This window comes from Rhyacophila brunnea, unplaced genomic scaffold (assembly GCF_057557595.1).
Source record: "Rhyacophila brunnea isolate RB1 unplaced genomic scaffold, BYU_Rbru_1.0 scaffold_3, whole genome shotgun sequence".
Taxonomy (NCBI): domain Eukaryota; kingdom Metazoa; phylum Arthropoda; class Insecta; order Trichoptera; family Rhyacophilidae; genus Rhyacophila; species Rhyacophila brunnea.
In genome coordinates this window covers 37,524,738-37,546,957 of record NW_028232965.1, presented here as the reverse complement: position 1 = coordinate 37,546,957, position 22,220 = coordinate 37,524,738, and the positions used below count along the sequence as shown (strand labels likewise).

General features: G+C 34.3%; 1 protein-coding gene across 2 annotated transcripts in view; it reads right to left on the bottom strand.

Moving 5' to 3' along the window:
* Positions 1 to 22,220, bottom strand: part of for (cGMP-dependent protein kinase for) — a 386,069-nt gene that overhangs the window by 339,860 nt on the left and 23,989 nt on the right. The window contains exon 1 of one of the 2 annotated variants that reach the window (XM_085953299.1): positions 213 to 560. The exons of the other annotated variant lie outside the window; for it this stretch is intronic. The gene's annotated coding sequence lies outside the window, so the exon portion shown is untranslated. Of the gene's footprint in view, positions 1 to 212; positions 561 to 22,220 lie in introns of those variants that run through there. 2 annotated transcript variants of the gene reach the window in all.

The window sequence follows — 22,220 nt, the reverse complement described above, 5'->3', positions numbered from 1 at the left end:
GTAATATACATAATATTATAATATTTATAAGACGACTGTAGGTGGGGTATTGGTAGCAATCCGAATCATATATTATCATAATTATATTTAAAATATCACGAACAAATCTATAAAAACCATGATAGAGAGACGTAGGCGAATGTTGTCTGGTCGATGCATATAATTATAATAAAATATATTTATATTCAATTGTGTCTAGAAAGAAAACAAACCTCAAATTATATCAAATCCACCTGTTATAATATCACTCAAATCACTTTAGATCACTCCCACAAAATTTTCTGCTTCACCAGATATATTTTTGAATACCGAACATTCGGGCACTTTAATAAGATTTGCGGGAAACAAAAATGCAACCGCGCATTCGCTTTCGTTTCAAATTTGGAACCGCGCCGAAAAAAGCGCGCGCACTTTTGACACTCAGTTGACAAATGGAAGAAAATGGCGTATACGATTTTACTATTATTTGTTATTCAATTTGGCGGGTGCTACGATAATCGGGAAGATGTGCGGTTCGGCTGTCAGTCGCGTCGGATGCGTGGAACAATGCTCACAATACTGAGCGTCAGATAAAACGGTTAGGCCAGGCCACACGACAATCTCTCCGGTCGTACACACATATATATTACGCTAGCGTGCTCGCACTCAAACAGCTGAGGCTATATCACAGGAAAGTTGCTTGCATGCTTACATAGTGTCGATACTGACCCATCGGTACGTTACTTTGGGAAGGCTTCGGTCAATTATTGTGCGTCAAAAAATAACTTTACGTACAATTATCAATGCTAATCAATAAAATTACCTACCTATGTCTTTATGAAAATTCAAATAAGGAATAGAAACTGTCAGATTCGAGATTTAAGAAAACAACAAACGATTTTTTTTTTAATTATTAAAGGTTCATTCATTATAAAATCCTTATACCTGCTCGTATCGAAATTGATACGCAGAAGTCCGTTATAAATCAATAAAATGAATAATATAATTATTGATAACGATATTGGACATGCACCTGTTTTGATTTTCCAATTTAAATCACCAAATTACGATACAAATTGACGTTTATTCAGGCCTCAAAATGGACCGGAGTGCAGTTCCGGTTATGGCTCCGTCAATTAAGTTGATCATCTTAGCTTAGTAGGCCACATAACAAAATATCTAGCACACCTATTTTTATAAAATATACTTACATAAAAATAAGTTAGTATTTTCCGTTTCATAAAACATTCAATTTCAAGCGCCGCGTTTATTAAAGTACATACTCAACTAATTCAACTCTAAAGGTATATTTTTATAAGCAACGTATTACTTGCATGTTGGGTTATTTGTATCCAATTCGATTACCTCTATGTTTACTTTTTTATTTTTTCTGGATTCTAATTCTATATGTACTTTTACTTTGCCATCGTACATTCATTTATATTCGTCCGGCATTTTTTATATTTTTCGAGCAACTTAAAACATTATTTTTGGACATTTTATTTTGCTATTCAAGAGAAAATATCTGCAGTCCTAAATGCGCTTGACGGTTTTTTTGCGGTTTTAATATATTATATGCTCTTATAATTCATGTTTTTATTTACCACAAATTATTATTTTTTAATCTTTGGAAAGTGTAATATGTCAGAACAGAACTACTGAAGCAGATTGAACGTCCAAGAAATATGGTCTTCTTGTGCTCTTCTGCTTGCCCTATATTTCTCGTCACTTCGTATGTTGTAAAACGGGTACAATACATTTTGTTTGAAAGTACCTAAATTCCATACACAGGTGTATGTATGGCGGAGATAGGAAATGCTCGTATGACCTGGGAAGACATAATATGACAAATGAGCTACGGGGATTCACGGAAGCTCCACGTGGTGGTCCTATATGTACTCTAATATGGACATGGACAAAGCAGTTTTTTTAAACCGAACGTTTTAAACCTGTATTATTTATGTACATAGTATTCTATAAGAATAAGATTCCTCACACTATGAAAAATCTTCACATACATACATTATACCTACTTGAAATATTAATAACCATGTCCTTGCTTTTTCGTACAAGGTGGTTGTTAGTAATTTTGAACAATCACAAACACCCAGACTTTGATAAAAACACATAAATATTGTGTCCTGACCGGACCCGTGAGTGCAGAGTATCTGGGTATGAGTAATGAACCCGGAAAAGTGCGCGAGTGGGGATAATAGAGCGCTTGGACACGTAATTGTTTATTGATAAAGTGGAAAAAAGAAATATAATTAGGAGTATCCAGAATTCAGATTATTCCAATTAAAATAATAAAAAAGCGAGCATGGCAGGAATTAGTAGACATATTTGCGGATGTAGGTATGATGGCGGTTCTGTTTTTTTTTAGTACTATTAATAACCATGTCCTTGCTTTTTCGTACAAAATGGTTGTTAGTAATTTTGAACATAAGTTCCCACCACCACCCGTCATATATGCACAGCCGTGGATATGCACGGCCGCTTTAAACGTGTCTGAAAGAAGCGATTTTAAGTGCTCATACCGTCCCGAGACGGAGCCGCACGGGCTGATGCTGCAACCATGCACCGTAGTCCTTGATTTTTCGTACAAGGTGGTGTTAGTAATTTTGAACAATCACAAACACCCAGGCTTTGAGAAAAACACATAAATATTATGTCCTGACCGGAATCGAACCCAGAACTTTAGGGTGGAAGGCAAGCGCCTTACGCACTGCACCAAGAGAGCCGCCTACTCGAAACAATTATTAGCATTGTTGAAATTATTTTTCATTTAAGTAATTCCAATGATTAATTTATATTCGGGTTCACCTCGAATGAAACATATTTTAATAACCTATCATCATCGTTTCAGACAGGATCGATCTACTGCTTAATTAAGGCCTCTATTTGTTATTTCCACTCTTCTCAGTCCTATTTTGTTGCTATGTGACAAACTTGTACATATTATTATATCGCATCAATAAAGCGGACTCTTTATCACCCTTTATGTCCTTTAATATTTCTCGAAAATGTAAATAAAAAAATAGGGAAAATAATATGAGAGAAGTTTTTTTTTTACTTTTGCCCCCCCCCCCCCCCCCCCCCCCCCCCCCCCGGGTGTTTCGCACCCCAGTATGATGCGCCTCTTGATCCGTCTATTTTTTCATAATTTATATACTTATATATTATATAGTCGTATGAAAATAAATATGTATACTGTCTATATCCTATCTTTAGTAAGTTATTACCAACAAATAACCGGTAACTGATGATCGATCATACCTTTTGTTGATTACCACCAGAAAAAAACTCTTCGTTGAGAATGTTGTATAAAAAATATTTCGAAAGATCTATCTTTAGGCCCCCATAGACGGACAGTTCTCGTAGCAGTTTGAACATGGCACACTGTCGTATGCATGAGATTCCCAAAAACCTTATAGGCTATATACTGCACGTTTGTATGCATGAGTAAAAACGTAATTAGCTGTTAAGTGACGTCACGAATGTGACATATCATGTGTCATGGTGTTCGTATTATAAAATTTCATTCCCCGATAAATAATTCAAAATTTTGAAATTGTAAATGTGTCTGAAAGTGTGCGAACGGTACCATATAAATTTGATAATTATACATGAATAATTATTATGAAATTTAAATAATTTATCAGCTATTTTATCACATGTATTTTATAATTATTCTACTGTACGAAAGGTTGTATTGCCAGTAAACTTTTCCATTTGGTGGCAGCACTGAATACATTTGGTGGCAATACTGAATATTATTATGACTAACTTCACTTCAATTATTGAGATCTCAAAAGAGAATAAGAATAAATGACAGAAAATGCAAATGATTTAAGACAATAATATGTAATGATCTCTGTATAATATTATCATTTATACCAATCACCGTATGATACTATTGATGTTTCCAGTGTATTTGAGAGTTGTGCCTCGTTTATTACAGTTATCTTACAATAATTAACTAGGTAGGTAGGTGGTACCGTAATATTTTGAAGAACGCAGAATGCTTACAATTGTATATTTTTATGCCAGATACAGCAGTAGATACATATTTTTGCGGTGGTTTAGCGGAGATATTTTATCGTAATCTTACGTAAGTCCATCTTATGTCTCCATGAGAAATATTGCAAGCGAAATAGGCGAAATAAGCGAGGCATTTTATCAGTTACCTACTATCTAGATTATAGACTAGGGATCAAAATTATACGTATTTTGTAAACAGCACGACTAGGAACTGTTTTTAAAGTTCGCAAATGTTTTACAGAATCTACAAAACGAATAAGGGCCTCAACCAAATGTTTTTTGCAATGAATGCAAAATTAAAATGACATTTGAAAGTGACAGCTAGCTGAGGCAGCCATTTTTAATGGCGCGTGACGTCAGATCGCTTACGTCACAAAGAGTGTTATTAGCTATTCGATGGAAAATCGGTTAAATAGCTTATAAAGAATTTGGGAATCTCATACATACGGCCCACAGACAATAACTGTTCAATAACTGTACGTTAGTGGACACACCACAGATCAGTTTAACTACCCCATTTAAAATCTGTCGAACTGTCAACAGACGTGCCCATATACGTACAGTTATTGTCTGTGGCAGATCAAGTGTCAAAAACTATGGAGGTTATGTTCGCCGAGATCATACACAGGGGTGCCATGTGTTAAATTAGTTTTAAGTAGGGTATACTTGAACGAACGATTGATCTACGAATATTTTTACTTTGTTAGATTTATTATGATTACAATTTATTGTTTGTGTAAATATATGTCCAGATTCTTTTATTTTGAATAAATTATTCATAGTATACTTATTGTTGTTTTAATAAAATTTAATTAAGATAAAATACATACGTATTGTTTTATTTAAATCAGGGTTATATACATTAAATTTGTGTAATATGTTTTATTCAATCACCAAAACAATTTACTTATTGGTTTTGAATAATATCTATTAATTTGGTACATATTATAACATTAACTTAATACTAAATTTACGTAAGTACATATTTCTTTTGTCTAGATTTATTTTACATCAAGTTTACATTTTATTTTTTTATTTACATTTAAGTAGTGGAAAATATTGTTTGCGGTACCTAGTTGACACCACAATATTCGTAATTATATAATATGAGTATCTCGCAAAAGAACTAACACGCAACAAAAATAATATACTTCTTACGAACGAACTATGACAGAACTGTCAAAATTTGCCGCCAAATCGCGCCAGCTACTCCTACTTTACGTTACCAGCATCTAACGTCAAACGAGAACTTCCGGCTAGTTGAAATTCCAACAGTTTTACAAAAACACGGGAGTGGGGGGTCGCTGGCAGTTTGAACATGGCACATATCTGAAAGGTCGAAAAGTGTCCGTCTATGGGCGCCGCAGATTATCTACCAAAGATAACTGTATAGTTATTAACTGGCATGTTCAACCTGTTACGAGAACTGTCCGTCTGTGGCCGGCATTTGTAAGAGCCTGTGTGTTTGGAAGGAGTTCACCGAAACCTGTATTCGATTGTAAATTTCGCTTCACGCAATGATTCACATGATGCTTCATACAGCTATCTAAATTAAAGTACTCGGTAACTATAATAACTTTTTTAGAAAAATAATATAGAATCGTATTCTTAAACAGTTGGGCGGACGGGTGGAATAATTTTTAAAAACAATGATGGTGTAGCTAGAAACAAGATGGCAGCCATTTTGACATTTCGTTACATTCAATTGTACAAAAGCACAAAAATGTACATTAAAAAAATATATGAAAAATGATTTTCAGCTAATTTAATTAATACTTAGAATAAGTAACACTTCGTTCAGCTTTATTTTCATATATTTACGTCATAATAAGTATAGAATAAGGTTTTCTTCAAACATTACAATATATTACAGTTATATGACCCGAGATGAGTTTAGTTCACTAGCAACTTTATTAACAGTATAAGTAAAAAATATGGAAATTCGTTGTTTTTAATATATACGCTATATGTATTTTTGTTGTAATACGGTAATAAATAGAGCTTTTTAAAATGTGTCTCTCTATTGATGATAATGACTCTCCAGCGATCCCCATATTCCGTATAGCTGTGGCTAAATAACTGCAGATCTCTTTGAGACGTATTTTTGGGTGAGCCGGTGTTTCACGTTTATTTTTTTCAGAACGGAGATATAAATAATGAAAGAGAAGAAGAAGATAATTAATTTTGTTGTTATGATCTTCTGCTTAGTACTAGTCATTAGTACTCTCTATTCGCACTAATACCGATGATTATTATTATTTCGGCATGCTTACACGTGGCGCTATTGGTGTGAAGTGATTAGTAATAATTAGCATTAAACCCGCATAAACAAACGTTAAGGAATCATCATAAATTATTCTCAATAATAAAATGAATAAATCGAAAAAAGCGAATGGAATCTCTCAGTTAAATGATGTGTACAAACTTCAGAATCGTCATATTTCACTCGATTATATTCAAAGATCAATAGTGTGTGGGTTTGCAAATTTTTCACACATTGCTATTAACTAAATTTATTATTTATCTAAGTGTAAATAATCTACAACGTGGTGACCTGATGGACGTTGAGTTGAATATAAGCGACTGGAAAATGAGTAATATTTTATTTTCGACAATTGTGAGCAATACACTTTACGACGGAAAACGTGGACAGTAAAATCCTAGGAAAAAACATGTGTAGATTTTATATCACCATTGAACTGCTACATAGTTTATTTCCATCTTATTGGGACAAAACACATCGGAATTTTGCTATTGCGTTCAACGCATACGATCGGCGCACGCGTAAAACGCATTGACTGACATCAGTATTGTACCGGGAAAATAATATAGCGTCGCTGTATATTAAATACCTCATATGTGGTGATTTTGGGTTTACAAATAAACGAGGCAAAAACTAAAAAAATGCCTGTCTATGTCACACCACGAGAAGTCGCACCAAAGTTAGATATTGGTGCATACAAGTTTGATACGGTCGACAGTTTCATATACCTTGGATCTCTTGTAACTCAACATAATGATATTACAGAAGAAATCAACAAGAGAATCATGTCTGCGAATAAATGCTACTTTGGCCTGTTAAGACATTTTAAGTCCCGCAAACTATCTCGCCGAACTAAAAGCACTCTTTATAAGACACTAGTAAAGCCAGTGCTCACCTACGCATCGGAAACCTGGACACTAACTCTGCGAAATGAACGAGCCCTGAACATCTTTGAAAGAAAAATTCTCCGCCGTATATATGGACCGATCAGGGATGGCACCAATTGGAGGAGAAGATATAATGCTGAGCTGTACGAAGATTGCAGCGCAGTTCAATCAATTAAGATTGGGAGACTGCGATGGCTAGGTCATGTGCACCGTATGAATGACAATGAACCGGCAAAGAGAGTGATGTCCAGCAATCCAATAGGACGTAGAAGAAGAGGGAGGCCAAAGATTCGCTGGTTGGATGGAGCAGTCAGTGACTGCCGTATTCTGGGGGCACCAAATTGGAAAGCGGCCACACTGGATAGGGACAGGTGGAGGGAGCTGTTGGAGGAGGCCAGGACCCACACCGGGTTGTCGCGCCCCTGATGATGATGATGATGTGGTGATTTTGACGAAAATGTGTTATTGATACCACGTGATGTGTAAAAGGACATAGAGGGACGAAGGTAGCAACGAATCGTTACTTTATTCCAGATACAATACCAAACTCGGAGGGGAAACTGGGAAAATTAACATAAAAATGTCGAACATGTAAGTATTGATATGTTTTCTTTCGATGTAACATCCCTAGGTACAAAGGTGTTTATAAAATCTGCAAACCACTTTCTTCTCTCCTCTTTAGTTGTTACGTACAGTACCTGAGTATCTAGAATGCACCTGAGGCGATATAAAAGTAATAAGTACTACAAAAACAGAGTAAAGTACACTGCCGATATTTACGTAACAATAATAACATCCGTATACTTACTACATTTTACTTTGAGGGGCGGTTGAATAGTAACTGCATATTATATTTTGCGATGAATTTTTATTTATGTTATAAGTATCTGTTGATTACTTATAAGAGATAAAAATTTAAGTGGAAGAAAGACAGATTCTTCTGACATTCCGACCATGACCAAATCACTTTGGAACGGTGTTGGTGTCATTTGAAAGTAACGACACCAACACCTAAATGAGTCGCTTACACTGCCAAAAAAATCTACCACCATTCTACTTTTTTTTGTTTTTTTCTGTGTCGTTTATGCACTGTTTAGCCATCTATAAATAACAGCTTAGTATCTTGATATCAATTATGTGGATAACAACTTTATCGGCCTCTGGGTCTGGGTTTGGGTCACTGCCTTTGGGTTGAACAAGTGTGTATTACATGCTAGAATTATATTCGTAATTAAATTTCTCACGTAAGTTTTTGGTCGCCAATACCTAATATTTGCTTGTATTAAAATCGCTTCCACCATGAATTAGATGTTAGATAGGTCACGAGTTCAAATCCAAAGCAAATTCAAATTGCTAAGGTCAAATTCACTTTTTTTCTTCAACCAATGTGCGTGTTTGATTTCAAAGCAATTACTTAATTCAACAAAATATTGTCTAATTAGGAATCCTTTTATACTCTATGTAGGGGTTCTATGAACCGTCTTGTCAATTCTTCACATATATATATTTCAGTACCTACAGACCAGGGAACTCAGAAATAATGGGAATTGAAATACATAACGGGTAAGGCGATAGCAGGTAACCGACTCGAGTAAGGAAGAATCCGGGTTAAACTTACACACGTGTCAAGAATACGTTTTACGTCTAATACTGAAAACTGCTCTCGGTTTATGCATTTACGCTCATTTAATGTTGGTGGTGTATTACACACACTATTTCACGTGCATAATGCGTGTTTCATTTTCGTAGGACACTCACACTCAAAACCCTGCATCAAGATGCGGCGTATTGAATATAGCCTATCGGTATTCTATTTATTATCTGTTCTGTGCTACAGACAGTACTAATACAGTAAACATAACATTGATTTACCTAATTTACCATAATATGGTGGGCTTAATTTGTATATATTTGTTGCGTACATAATTTATGACAGTTCGTAAAGCAATCGGGGCCGTTCATTGATCAGGGTATTTGGTAATAAGCGGTATGCTTTTAATGAAATGTGAAGTGATTAGTATGGAGTTGTTTTTAACCAATATTAGATTTTATACCGCTATGAAGCAGGTGAACTCAAAGTGAACTTGAACTCTGCACAATCTTCGTTTGTAAGGGCAAAAAATCAAACTTGTCATACTGAACAATGTCATACTGACTACAGTGGGCAGCATTTTCAATGAAATGTGTAATTTTTAATTAATAAATCATCCGCCATTTTGGATTTCGGATTTGACACCATTTAGTGTACAATACATTATCTTCATATCATTAATGTATTCGTTGAATGTACCATACAACAACAACTATCTGCTATCAATAATAAAGTGAACGAAAAAATAACAAAATAGAGACGACATAAACCGGTTTGTATCTCAAACCAGATTTGTACGTACCATAGGCATGATACGATTAAATTAAAGAGAGAATGAACTTTGAACAACAATGTGTAGTTAATTTGAACATTTAATATCACCACGTATTAACAACACATTTATTGCAGTAGGTACCTATATTGAATGAAAGCTCAGGAAAGAGTAATTAGATAAAGCTAACATTATGAATGAAGAAAGTATTACAGCATAACCCTTTTCATATAAAAAGTGAGAAAATTACTTTTAAAACATGTTATCTGGTAGGTACCCAAAGATGGCACATTATTTGCTATAGTATGATCACAATTTTATGAAAGTATTTAGAAAATAATGATGCTATTCTTTCTACGTATTGTAAGAATGATTAAACTCATCAAAAAAAACAATAAATAATATTTGTTGCTACGTTAGTTATCTTCACTTTTTATGTATGTTAAAAAAAAATAAAAATAATGTCTATACATACATATCTGTCATGTGTTGTATGATAAATATCATTATTATTAAGCTCTTTTTGTCCAATCTCTTTGTCTTTTTGCTAGTTAAATTTGGTTAAAAAGTTTATGACAAAGTCAATACCAAACCACGGTTTCTTCAACAGTTTTGAAAGGTATTATATTTCGGCATTTGCATAAATAAAACTTAACAATACTATGTTTTTAAAGCAAATATTCTACGTGCAGTTTTTGACCGGCGGTTTTTTGTGAATACATAGTATCTCGGAATAAATTTAAACTGATGCGATTTGCGGGTGTATTGGAATTGTTTTCTGCAATGTCTTTTCAATGCTAACAAACAATACCACTACAACTGCAAACCGCTTTTGCCGTCCCATGGTGTCACTGTATAATGATTTACCTATAACTGACGTTGCAACTAACATACTTAACAATAATTATCCCATAATATAAGTATGATTAAAAGTTCTACAGATTTTACTTATAAAGTTGCTCATAAATATTTTCATTGTCTGTCAAAGTTCAAACGTCCATATGATTAATTTTTACCAATGGATTTATATGGCAATACTTTACCACATTGCTACAGTACTTACCAACGTAGTCAAAATACTATTATTAACACCTGGGTATGTATTTGTATGTAGATAAATACACTGGAAGAAGCAACACAAACATAGACCCATCCAAACCAATCCGCCCAGCACCACACTCGTCCTTAATCAAGCGTATCACAATGTGAATGTGAAGCATCATCATTTTTTTACGTATAGGAATATCTCAGGAGCAGATACCCAAGTCTTGGGTACTCGTGTGTGCTTTAGGTGAGTTTACAGCGACTTTCTAATGAAAAGTACCCATGGGAGAGAGAAGCATGGTGAGCTAACAAAAATAGATGATTATAATTAATAAATTAATATATGTTACAAACATAATATATGTGAAGATACGTCCGCAATAAGACGTCGCATTTTTTTTAAACGCAACAAAATTGGACCAGATCGGACGGCCCGATGGACCCTACAGCTGGTTGGACCGACTTGAGCATCTCTACCCTTTCGTACCCTTTCGGAGCATATTCTCGGATATTTCCAGAAAACATAGCTTGCACCTGTAGTTATCCGCCATAGTTGGTCGGGTGACAAGTCCGTAAATCCACTATAAGGAAGAAGCAGATATATTTTATAATCTTAAGCACCATAAATGTTGCCGCAAACTTAATTGCTAATTATTAATTTATATAATATATGTACGTTTGAAAAGAAAACTGATGTATTAAAAAGACGAACTAATTTACTATACACACCTACTACATACAATAATAGCGAAATATCTGTATTGTGATGTAAACAAAATTCCTTTTCTCTGGAAAATCATTGACAACACGCAGCAAAATATAAATATTTACAATAGCCAAATTGAATGAACATAAAAACATATTTTATAAACAAACAATCATAAAGCTTTCATCGTTTCCGCCAGTCGGACAATTAAAAACTATTTTAGAACATTACGTCCAGACCAAACCACAATATGATATTGTGTTTATCCTCGTAGATATGGCTGCGAAAACAAAAAAAATACTGGCTAAAATTAGAAACGTTTGGGTTAATTTTATTTTTTTGAGAATGATAATCATCCCATTAGTCATTAAGCGACATGTGATAACTCGTTATAAACAATCCACAAAGTGAGGCAGCAAAAAATAGGACAGCATGTAGGCATTTGAAAAAAAGTCAAACAAATACAAAAAAAAAACTATATAATTGATCGGTCAATTCAAGAGGGGCGGCGAACTATTTTAATAGATCGTGTGCACAGTCACTGCCATAACTATGTACCCATTTTTCTTTCAAGATCTAGCATTTTTAATAAGCATATACGACTAGCAAAATACGCATGTGACTTATGGCGTTAAATCATTTTAAAGACCTAAAACAATATTTAAATATCTCATAGCTAATACATTACACCAGATTTGCTTGCAAACCAACAAGCCGGTGTTTTGTAAGTTATTTAATTTAACACTAAATTGGTTAATAGGTATAACATACTACTTATGTCCCAATTTTGTGCCTACATAAATTTTTATTTGTATGAAATATTTATTAGTTACGAAACAATACATTCTTGTTCTGTCCATAAACATGAGTATTATTTGAATTATGTAAGTACCTATGGGGTTCCAAAAAATACTGTACTGCTGAGAGAATGTATTTTTTTTCTAAAGAGAGACAGCGACAGTAGGCAACACCAGAAAGCTGGAGCGGAGCTTGGAGCAGGAGTATGAAATAACGGAGCAATGGTGTTTCACCCGGAACACGATCCGAGCCGGAGCAACGAAAATTTGTAGTGCTCCAATGCTCCGGATGTATTTTTTTTTATTAAATTTCCGTCCTAAAATCCAATGAAAATATCATATTTGACACTTTGTAACACCGGAATTATTTGACATACGGTAACACTGCTGAGTGATAAATAACCTCACTTTTTGACAGATAAGACAAATAATTGACAGATAAAATTATTAATGAAAAGGATGAATAATAAACCTTATTTCAAACGTACTACTCATTTTTTTATTGTTTAACATTTGTATAGGTTCATATAATACTTTTTACCCAGAGCGGAGCAGACCCTGGAGCGGATACAGTATTAGGTCCCGGAGCGGAGCAACACAAAAAAGGGTCCGCTCCCATCCTCTGGGAAGCACTGGTACGGCCAACCTAACGCGAGTACTTGCTTCGCCACAACGCTGATATTTATTGTATGAATTTGTTTCGCATTACAGTTAAAACACAGTGGACTACATTATCCATACTGCTCATATTGTGAGATATCCACAAATGCAGCGTAGCGTAGTTAGGAGAGTCTACCAAAGCACAAACAGTCTACCAAAGCACGCAGTCTACCAGACTGCGTGCTTTGATTCTTGCGATGAAAACCTGGCCTAAAACTATGCTCACCTACCAGTAGCTCTATACTTGTCGCACCCACGAGTGGTTACACGGTAAAATTCCAGTTTGCTATAGTACAATATAAATAATCTTAAATTAGCATTGTTTTGTATGCAGAGTAAGAGCGGAATGCAGAAACATTTGTCATAACTAAAATTTCCTTAGCAGAAAACACTATGCAGAAACACTGTCCTTAGTTAAGATCATTTTTATTGAAAAGAATACCATATTTAAAAATTCTCGTTAGGTAAATTAGGTAAATTATTTTATAATCGTTAAACGATAACAAAAATATGACAACTGCATTTTATAAATGCAATAACTATAAATACATATTAATATTTAATTATAATACTCTTATGTTTCCGTTATAAGTCATTATACGTGATTCCACAGGCACCACAATATTTTTTTTTAACATGGTAACACTAGCATCAAGTGTCATTCTTCATCTGGTATTTTGTATTTCTGCGGGCTGGCGTATAAAAATAAAATAATATTCTGCAAGTACATGCCAAACGTATTAACACTATCAATATCCATATTGAGATACATTGTCAAATGAATTTGAGTGTATGGACTGTGTTATAGACATGCGAATTTATTTTGACAGCAGCTGTCAGTGGTAAATGGTAATACAGAAGGGGGCGTGTTCATAACAAAAGTAGTCTATGGTTAAGGATTCCTTAACTCTATACTCAGGATTGTCTATAGTTAAGTCATCCTTTTCGGCGACTTATCCTTAGGAACGAAATCTTAGATTGTGCATTCCGCTCTATGTAAATATATTATGCAAATAGCTAAGCTATGGAGCTTAAAAAAAGTGTACAGAATGAATTAAAAGACGAGCCCATATTACATCATAGTAAAAATAAGCATGAATGAATAAACATTCCACAATAAACTAGGTAAATTTGAAATAATGATTTGAAGATTTTCAAGTTTTTTTTTGTTGATATTTACCTACTTATCTACAATTTTTGGTAGGAAAATTTAAATAATCAATAAAATGGATAGTACCTAGCATTAATTGCTTGTTAGGAGCCCCAATTTTGATATTATACCTAACCTAAGCTTATAATAGTACCTGCATACATATTTATCAGTAACGAAGGGTGGAGGCAGGCTGTGAAGATCCGATATAAATAGTGCACACTTAACTTTGTCAGACATACTTATTTGGTTTCATTGAACTAAGAATAGATACAACTTACAGATCTTGTTGGTTAATTTCTAAAAAATCACGTCGAGAAGGATCCATCCTGTCATTCATACAAATTCTAAAGTGAGAGTATAAATCTAATCTATCAGGTTCCATAAAACATCAAAAATTGATATTTTGGACCATCTAAACAAAATTCATAATAATTAATTAAAATAAAACACAATATGTATTTATTTCACATAAATTAATAACGATCATTACAAATTTTAATGGGTAAGAATATACTTATACTATTTTTTAAATAAACCATTTGTTTTATTCCACGAATAATTCACAAGATTTAAGAATGTAACATTCAATATAATATTGAATATTCATAATCGGAAAAGACCTCATACATAATATGCCTACTAGAAAAAATATTTAAATTATTAGCAAGTGCAAGTACGTTATAACTAAAATTTAGAGTGATCCGACATCGGTTAATAATTAGAGCACTGAATTTAATACCTTGATTTAAAATACAAAAACAATTTCATAGGTATTACATTATAATAACTACTAGTTAAATTCGTCGTAATTAATTAGGATGTCCGTATCTTAATTGGTAGTAGGTACATCAGCGCGAATCCAATGATTATAGGTTCAAGTCCCGTCGGGCGTCTTATTTTTTTCAAAAAAAAAATCATTTAGTAGGTAAGACCAGTAAAATGGTGTACTTAGTATGTATCAGTTGAGAATGTTCCATTGAAGCAAACAAGGCAGGTCCTGATCGTTATTAAATTATGCACAATAAGTAGGTACTTATTACATAGTGTATTTTATTTTGACAACACAATGATTTTCCAACAAAAATTGTTACTTAACACCATTAAAGTGATCCGTTAAAGTGCCCACCACCACCCGTCATATATGCACAACCGTGGATATGCACGGCCGCTTTCTATGACGCTTTAAACGTGTCTGAAAGAAGTGATTTTAAGTGCTCATTCCGTCCCGAGACGGAGCCGCACGGGACTGATGCTGCAACCATGCACCGTAGTGCTGAAAGAAGAAAGTTAAGAAAGAAAATGTTTGTTTTTGGACTGGCTCTGCTGTCCGCTGACGTTAAGCGCTTTGTGTACCCGCATACTGAGTGTCACGAATTGAAATGGATGAGTCTACAGAAGAGTCGGGACTATCCCGCTCCCCATACGACGCTGCAAATTTCTCAAATGCCGCAAAGTTGGCCTATCCATATGAATATATTATATCATTTTATCGGTAGTGGTGCTCCATATCGAAACAATACGATTTGAAAAAAATGACTTTGCTACTGCCAGCACTGGGATTGCAATCGTGCACGTCAAAAACGAGTGAAATTTGCCAAAAAAAGTGTCATAATAATATTATGTAAGTAGGTACTATGAAGCTATGCCAACAAAATGTACATACCTACAAAGAATTTTACATTTAGTTGTACTTTCCTGATTGATGATTTCGAATTTGGGATGTTTTATGAATATATTATGTAGGTACTTTATTTCTTTGTTCCGAACCCACAATTCCGTCAAAATATGAGATTAATGACAATATTTTCTCCGATCTTTCTATATTGTTTTTATTTTTAAACTAACCAATTCTTTAGTTGACAAAAACACGTATGTTTGTCCGAAATAATATAAAAATTAACCATGAAATCGCTTGATTTTAACATGTCGTAGGATCAAATCATAGGATTTTGGGATCAACCAATAAAGCAGGATGGTACTATTATAGTATAATTACCTACATCGACCATTAGTCATTGGTGGAAGGATGAGCGATGGTGCCCACAGAACGCGTCGAGCGGGCGAAGTCGGCGTATTAAGTGTTTATTCATAACCATAATCACACGTCTCTCGCCGCGCATTACCCTTCACCTATGTAATAAGCGGCCCAAGCAGCACAAAACAATTATTTTTACAGCGTCTCTCATAACAAAGCAATAAAAATATATTATTTCGGGGCTTGTAATAAATATTTACGACGAAATTATTCAACCAGCGAAATAAAGGACATGCAATACAATTAAACAATGCGTTCTATGTTATTAAATAATGACTTTTCGCCCGTCGATCGACGACGCCGTCTAGAGCGTGATTTTGCTCGCTGTGTTCAATGAATGGACTCCATTGTATTTTCTTTCATCCGTATCGCCGAGAAGCGGTGATTCGCGAAAAAACGATGATTCATGCGGCGGGCGCGTATAATGCGTCGCCAAATCCAGTGGGCGCTGGCGTATTTGATTACGTTGTATTTTCGATGATTTACGCGCCACTTGTAGAAATTTTGCGCGAGCGCCGCACTCGCTGCGTCAATGGGCTTTATGCCTTACAATAAACGGATACTCCATCATGATGGAGACCGTACACACGGGAGATTAATACAGGTTAGTAAATTATTTATGTATGCTTTTCTGGTAGTGACACTAACCACTTACTAAAAAGTTGATTGCTCGCTGAAACGAATTAATTACCTGTGCCACAAACTAGTGTAACACACTGTGAACATCTAAAAATTGGGGACAACATGGTGGCAATTATGATCATAACAACTGCAACTGTTTGATTATAGATTGAAAAAATTAGCATTGTGTATAAATTGTTTATGAGCACATACTATGTCCATGTTTTGTTGTAATCCGTCGCAGATGGAAAATATAAAAGTACAAAACATAAAACCATTAGAATTTATATCTATTTGAATTGCGGAGTTGTCAAGTATCGCGACATACGATAATAAAAAAATGCATCGTACTACTATTGTTAAAATCGTTGAAATAAATAGTGCGCAGGCGACTTTTTTAGTATTAGAGCAAATTTGTGATGTGTGTTTATCTCACTTATCTGATTGACCCCCAGGCTAGAGCCTTGTTAGCCCCCCCCCCCCCCGCCTTGTGGGGACCATGTTTGTAAATATCGTTGTCAAATTATGGTTGTTTGCGAAGAATTATTTATAATTTTATTATATATCCATCGTTATCGAAAGAAATTATCAATAGCAAAATATCGATGTATATTTCATAAAGTATTGATACTTCAAAATATCGATATTTTTGTTACGGTCCTGCACTCATGCGTAATACGGAAGGGGGCGTGTTCATAACAAAAGTTGTCTATGGTTAAGGATTCCTTAACTCTATACTCAGGATTGTCTATAGTTAAGTCATCCTTTTCGGCGACTTATCCTTAGGAACGATTTCTTAGATTCTGCATGCGGCTCTTGGTCTGGACCAGGCATCAGAGAAGATAATACCGATCATAACTAAAGAATAATATGTATTTAGATAACATATATACCACGTAGTTTGTACCTATATAAAACTAAAAAATACTGCACATAAATTAGACAATTAATTATTTATCAGTCAGGAGGGTTAGATATTCATGGGTAGGTCTTGGGTAGGTTGCGCATTTAATGAAAAAAATATAGGTAAGTACCTAATATATCATAGGCCAGCGATGGCGAACCTTTTTATGCTCACATGCCAACATATTCGTAGTAATGAATGGAGTGCTAATGGCAAATATTCGAGGTAAATTATAAATTAGGAACCGCATTATGTGCCTATTAGTAGTAATAATTTATCATAATAAATTTATGGATATATATCTTTTTTTATTTCCGCCTTGCCGTCTCCATAAAGTGATGATTAAAATAAAATATTAAAAAAACACTTTCAAATACGATATTTGTTCTTACGCAATAATGACAGGTGAAACCTCAATTTAAAGCGATGTTTGTTCTTATAAAAGCAGAAGATTTGACCAGTTAAACACACATATTAATTAGAAAAACCGAGGAAACAGATATGATATTTCTGAATTGACAATTAGAAGGTATAACCACCCAAAAATAACATGCTGGTGAGAAAACTGATGACAACTGATTTACATCAAATGCTTGTTTTATTAGAAATTTAACAACTTAAAAACCCGCCAGTGAAAACCTATTTAAATACGATTGGCATCCATCTACAATTAGACTAAGACCACCCAAAAACAATAATTACTGGTGATAAACTAGAAGGTTAAATTAACAGATTTTCGATGTTACGAGAAATTGTTGTTAGCCACTTGCTCAACCTATTAGGTCTAAAAAACAACATGTAAATAATAGTCAGATTACATAAGATAATTAATCGAGCCTCCCGGGACCCATGACATTATAAGCCGACACATTACCGCTCGGCTATCGTGGGTGTTGATGATAATAATGATTTACGATCTGAAAACTATTCAAATATGAACTGTTAACGATTTACAATATATTGTAACTGTGCAACAGATATTAAGTTAACTAACAAAATATTATTGCGCGACATTTAATGGACCAATTATTGTAGGTGGTCTCTATTTTGTAATAGTAATACAATTATTGACGGTAAGTTACGGTGACAACCGGTGAGCGTATCATTCCACGCCATTCAATGCCAAGAAAATATTTACAATTTTCACGATTTTAAGTCGTCGTAAACGAAATACGTTTGGCAATGTAAAGATTTTCTTAGTCACAATATTAATGAGAGAGCTTTCTAAGTCAGTCATTGATTACGTTCGTCGCGATATTATGGAAAACCTTGGTGAACGACTTCCGTCCTCGATCTCGTCGCTGTAGTATCATATATAGTACTAGATTTATCAATGACGTATCTGTCATGGCGGCAAAGCGTGTTTAAATAATGCATCGGCTGCATTAGATGCGACAACTCCTTTTCTTATTCGCAATAAACCAAACGTTTACTAACAATAATTCTAATATCACTTCTGATCGGTTTAGAGTTTAGACATATTTTTATTATAAAAAGCATCAAATTATGTAAATTAGTAGAGCCATACCCCACGGAAGCGTAAAATGAAATAATAAATTTGGCAGCGTTCCTCATTTGAAAACGGAAGTGCGATTAACTGCACAGGAAGAGCTTGATAGTTGACAGTTTTAACACGCGGACAAGAAGTTCTTGTTCTACAACAGTTTACGATTTTTTTTATTAAGAGTATTTTTCAGAGAGATCATAGTATAAAAAGTTTGTAACTAGTATTTTTTTTAACCTTTTTTACGCGAGGAAATCGTCAGTAGAATACAACAGGGTGATACGTAATGATTGTAATGAAAAACATCGTCAGACAAAACAGACGATTTTCGAACATCGAAGGAAGGTTCCTACAACTCTCAATATAACACACATGCGCAATACAAGTCGTGTTACAGACGCAGGTAAAACAATTTTTTACATGTGAGATTATGTTTTGTGTTGACTATTCAGTTTCGCCGACTCTTATGCCAAAATCATCCGCACAACGTGCGAATGCATCTCATAAGAATAAAAGAGGCGACGTTTTGGACATGGCTTCGGCACACGTTACCAGTTGCGCGCGTATATCGTTATACCCAATATACGCACACACACTAGCTGGTAGTTTAACACTAAACACAATTGACCCGAATAACGAGTGTTTATTGAGTGATATTTTATACATGACGGCCTAAGTTAAAACATATCAAAGTAAAAAACACACAGTATAAACTCGATTATACAGAGCAAAAGATTAATATCCTGATAATAAAAAAATATATATTTTACTTCCAGAATAAAACTTTTTACTTATAGCCAATTTTGAAAAGACTTTTGTAAAAATATTTTTTTATTTAAAATTGTACCCTTTTCTTATTATCACTAATATTATATATATTATTACTAATACCCCGTTTACACGTGCATGGATTTACTGCTGACAGTACATATTATCGCGGCCATAACAAGAAAATGCACGTATAAACACGGATTATCGTGCAAGTTGTATGATTGCATGCATGCATCAAAAAAGTTCAAAAACTTCTGAATTTTCATGCAATAATATTGGTATTTGCATGTCGGTGCGCATGCACAGTAGAACGATAATGGTGAACCTGCCGGTAGAAATACGAACCACACCGCACGGAATATTTTGACGTATACCGATTATCTACGAACTTTTCCGTACCTGTCAGAACCCGTCTGAATCTGTCAAATAGCATCATACGATGACAATATCGCGTCTTGCTTACGCTTGAAGAATGAGATTGGCGAGACAGTCAGCACTTTTATGTGTAAACAGTTATTATCGCGATAGTTTAAAATACACACTATTGGTGATAGTAAATCCATGCATGTGTTCAGGCGCTATAATGATCAAAAAGACTAGTACAAAAAGCACTAGAACCGAGGTCCGTATAACCGAGGTTCTATTGTATGTACTAATATGTATTCGATTGGCAGAAAATTTACCTACGTGTGAAAGTATTTTATTACAATATTTTGCAAATAGTGCACGTAGGTAGGTACGTCATGAAAAAAACTTTTACAAGATAGAAACCTTTATCAATCATCACATCACAGCATGAGTATGTAAAATGATTATAATAATTTCATCGTTATCATCGCTCGATAATAAATATATTTTAAATCAATACGTAGCAAAAAATATATTGCACTGACATGTCTATTTTAATTAAGATGCTCATTCAACAGAAAACAGCGATAAAACATGTGTTAATTGATTATGGTTCTCGAACCAAACATACATTATATTATAAGACATGAGTACACACTCGATTTGGAGAGTAATAGCAAATTACATTTTTTTATTGAGCCCAAAGCTAGATTGAGGCGATAAGATCGCGATCGATCTCGATCCATGCAATGCAGCATATTATTATTTTTTTATTTAAAAATAAAATGATTTTATTATCATAATAGAGTAGAATAAAGATTCTTGGAAATATGCATGTTGGGCATTCACATTTCCAATACCTAACAAGTCAGACAACTAGGGACTGCAATACAGAATGAAAACATCAATACCGGTACCTATTTCATAAAGTAGAGATAGCTTTTTTTTAGCTCAGGCAAAATTTCGTCATAAAACCAAACTCCAGAGCTTTTTCAAGCTCTTACAAAAATTGTATTAGCTCCAAAACCAAAGTAAAAAATCATGCATTTAATAAGTAATTTTAGATATAGTTTTTGCAATTTCTCTGTTTTCTTAATACTGATAGTTTGATTTTTTATAACTGGATACCGTTTTTTTAAAACCCGTATTTCAATTCCTACAGACATTACTTGCAAATTATGAAACTGGTGAAAAGGCAATGAACTAGAATGTCACACACAGTGGACAGCCGCTGGATAAGGGAAACTAAACGACCGCAGGGTAGCCCTAAAGCTTCCTTTATCGAATCATCACAACAATTGACCCTTTGAACAACAATTGAACCCCTCCAGATTGATCCCGTCTGATAACGTGGTCAATTCTTCTTCGTGGTCGTTATGATCCATTGATCGTGACAATTCTGTTTCTATCGTCAATCCTAGGCCATTTATTTCTGCACTCCGCAACTCCGATGACCATACCCCGTGGACTCATTCGCCTGGAGACTCTTCTTCTTCCGATTTTCCAGTGACTGCTCGTCGCTGTATGATTGGTTTCCCGAATAGACCAAATGTTCAGGAGACGAAAAACAAATTTCATAATCCTATATTTAAATACATGGAGATATTTAAATTGTTATTTTTACAGCATATGAATGATGTATTCATTACCATTACAAAGTAATTTAAAGAAAGGGATGGTTCTAGTCCAATTAGGTACAAAAAAACATTCTGCATTAAAAGGTCGATTTCGACAAAAGCGGATATTCGGGAAACCAATCTATAGCAACGTGCTGGCACTGGTGTCTCTAAATGGTTGACGTCTCAGCAGGCAATACGGCCAAATAAATCGAATAGATATACGGTATACGTCCACATAACGTCGAAATCTAGACATCAATAATCTTAAAATGATATTATGACAGAAAATCGAATAAATTTGTATACAAAAAAATACATTTTAAAAATATTGGTTAGGTACTTTATGAATTAAATGTATTATTTGCCTACAAAAATAATTTTAAAACTTCGCGGTCATTTATTTCAGCCTAGAAAAAAACAGAGACATCTGTGCACGATAATACGAGAAAATAGAAAACTGTTTATAAGAAATCAACTCAAGTAGGTAACTATAAGTAGGTACTAATATTACCGATGTGTATAATG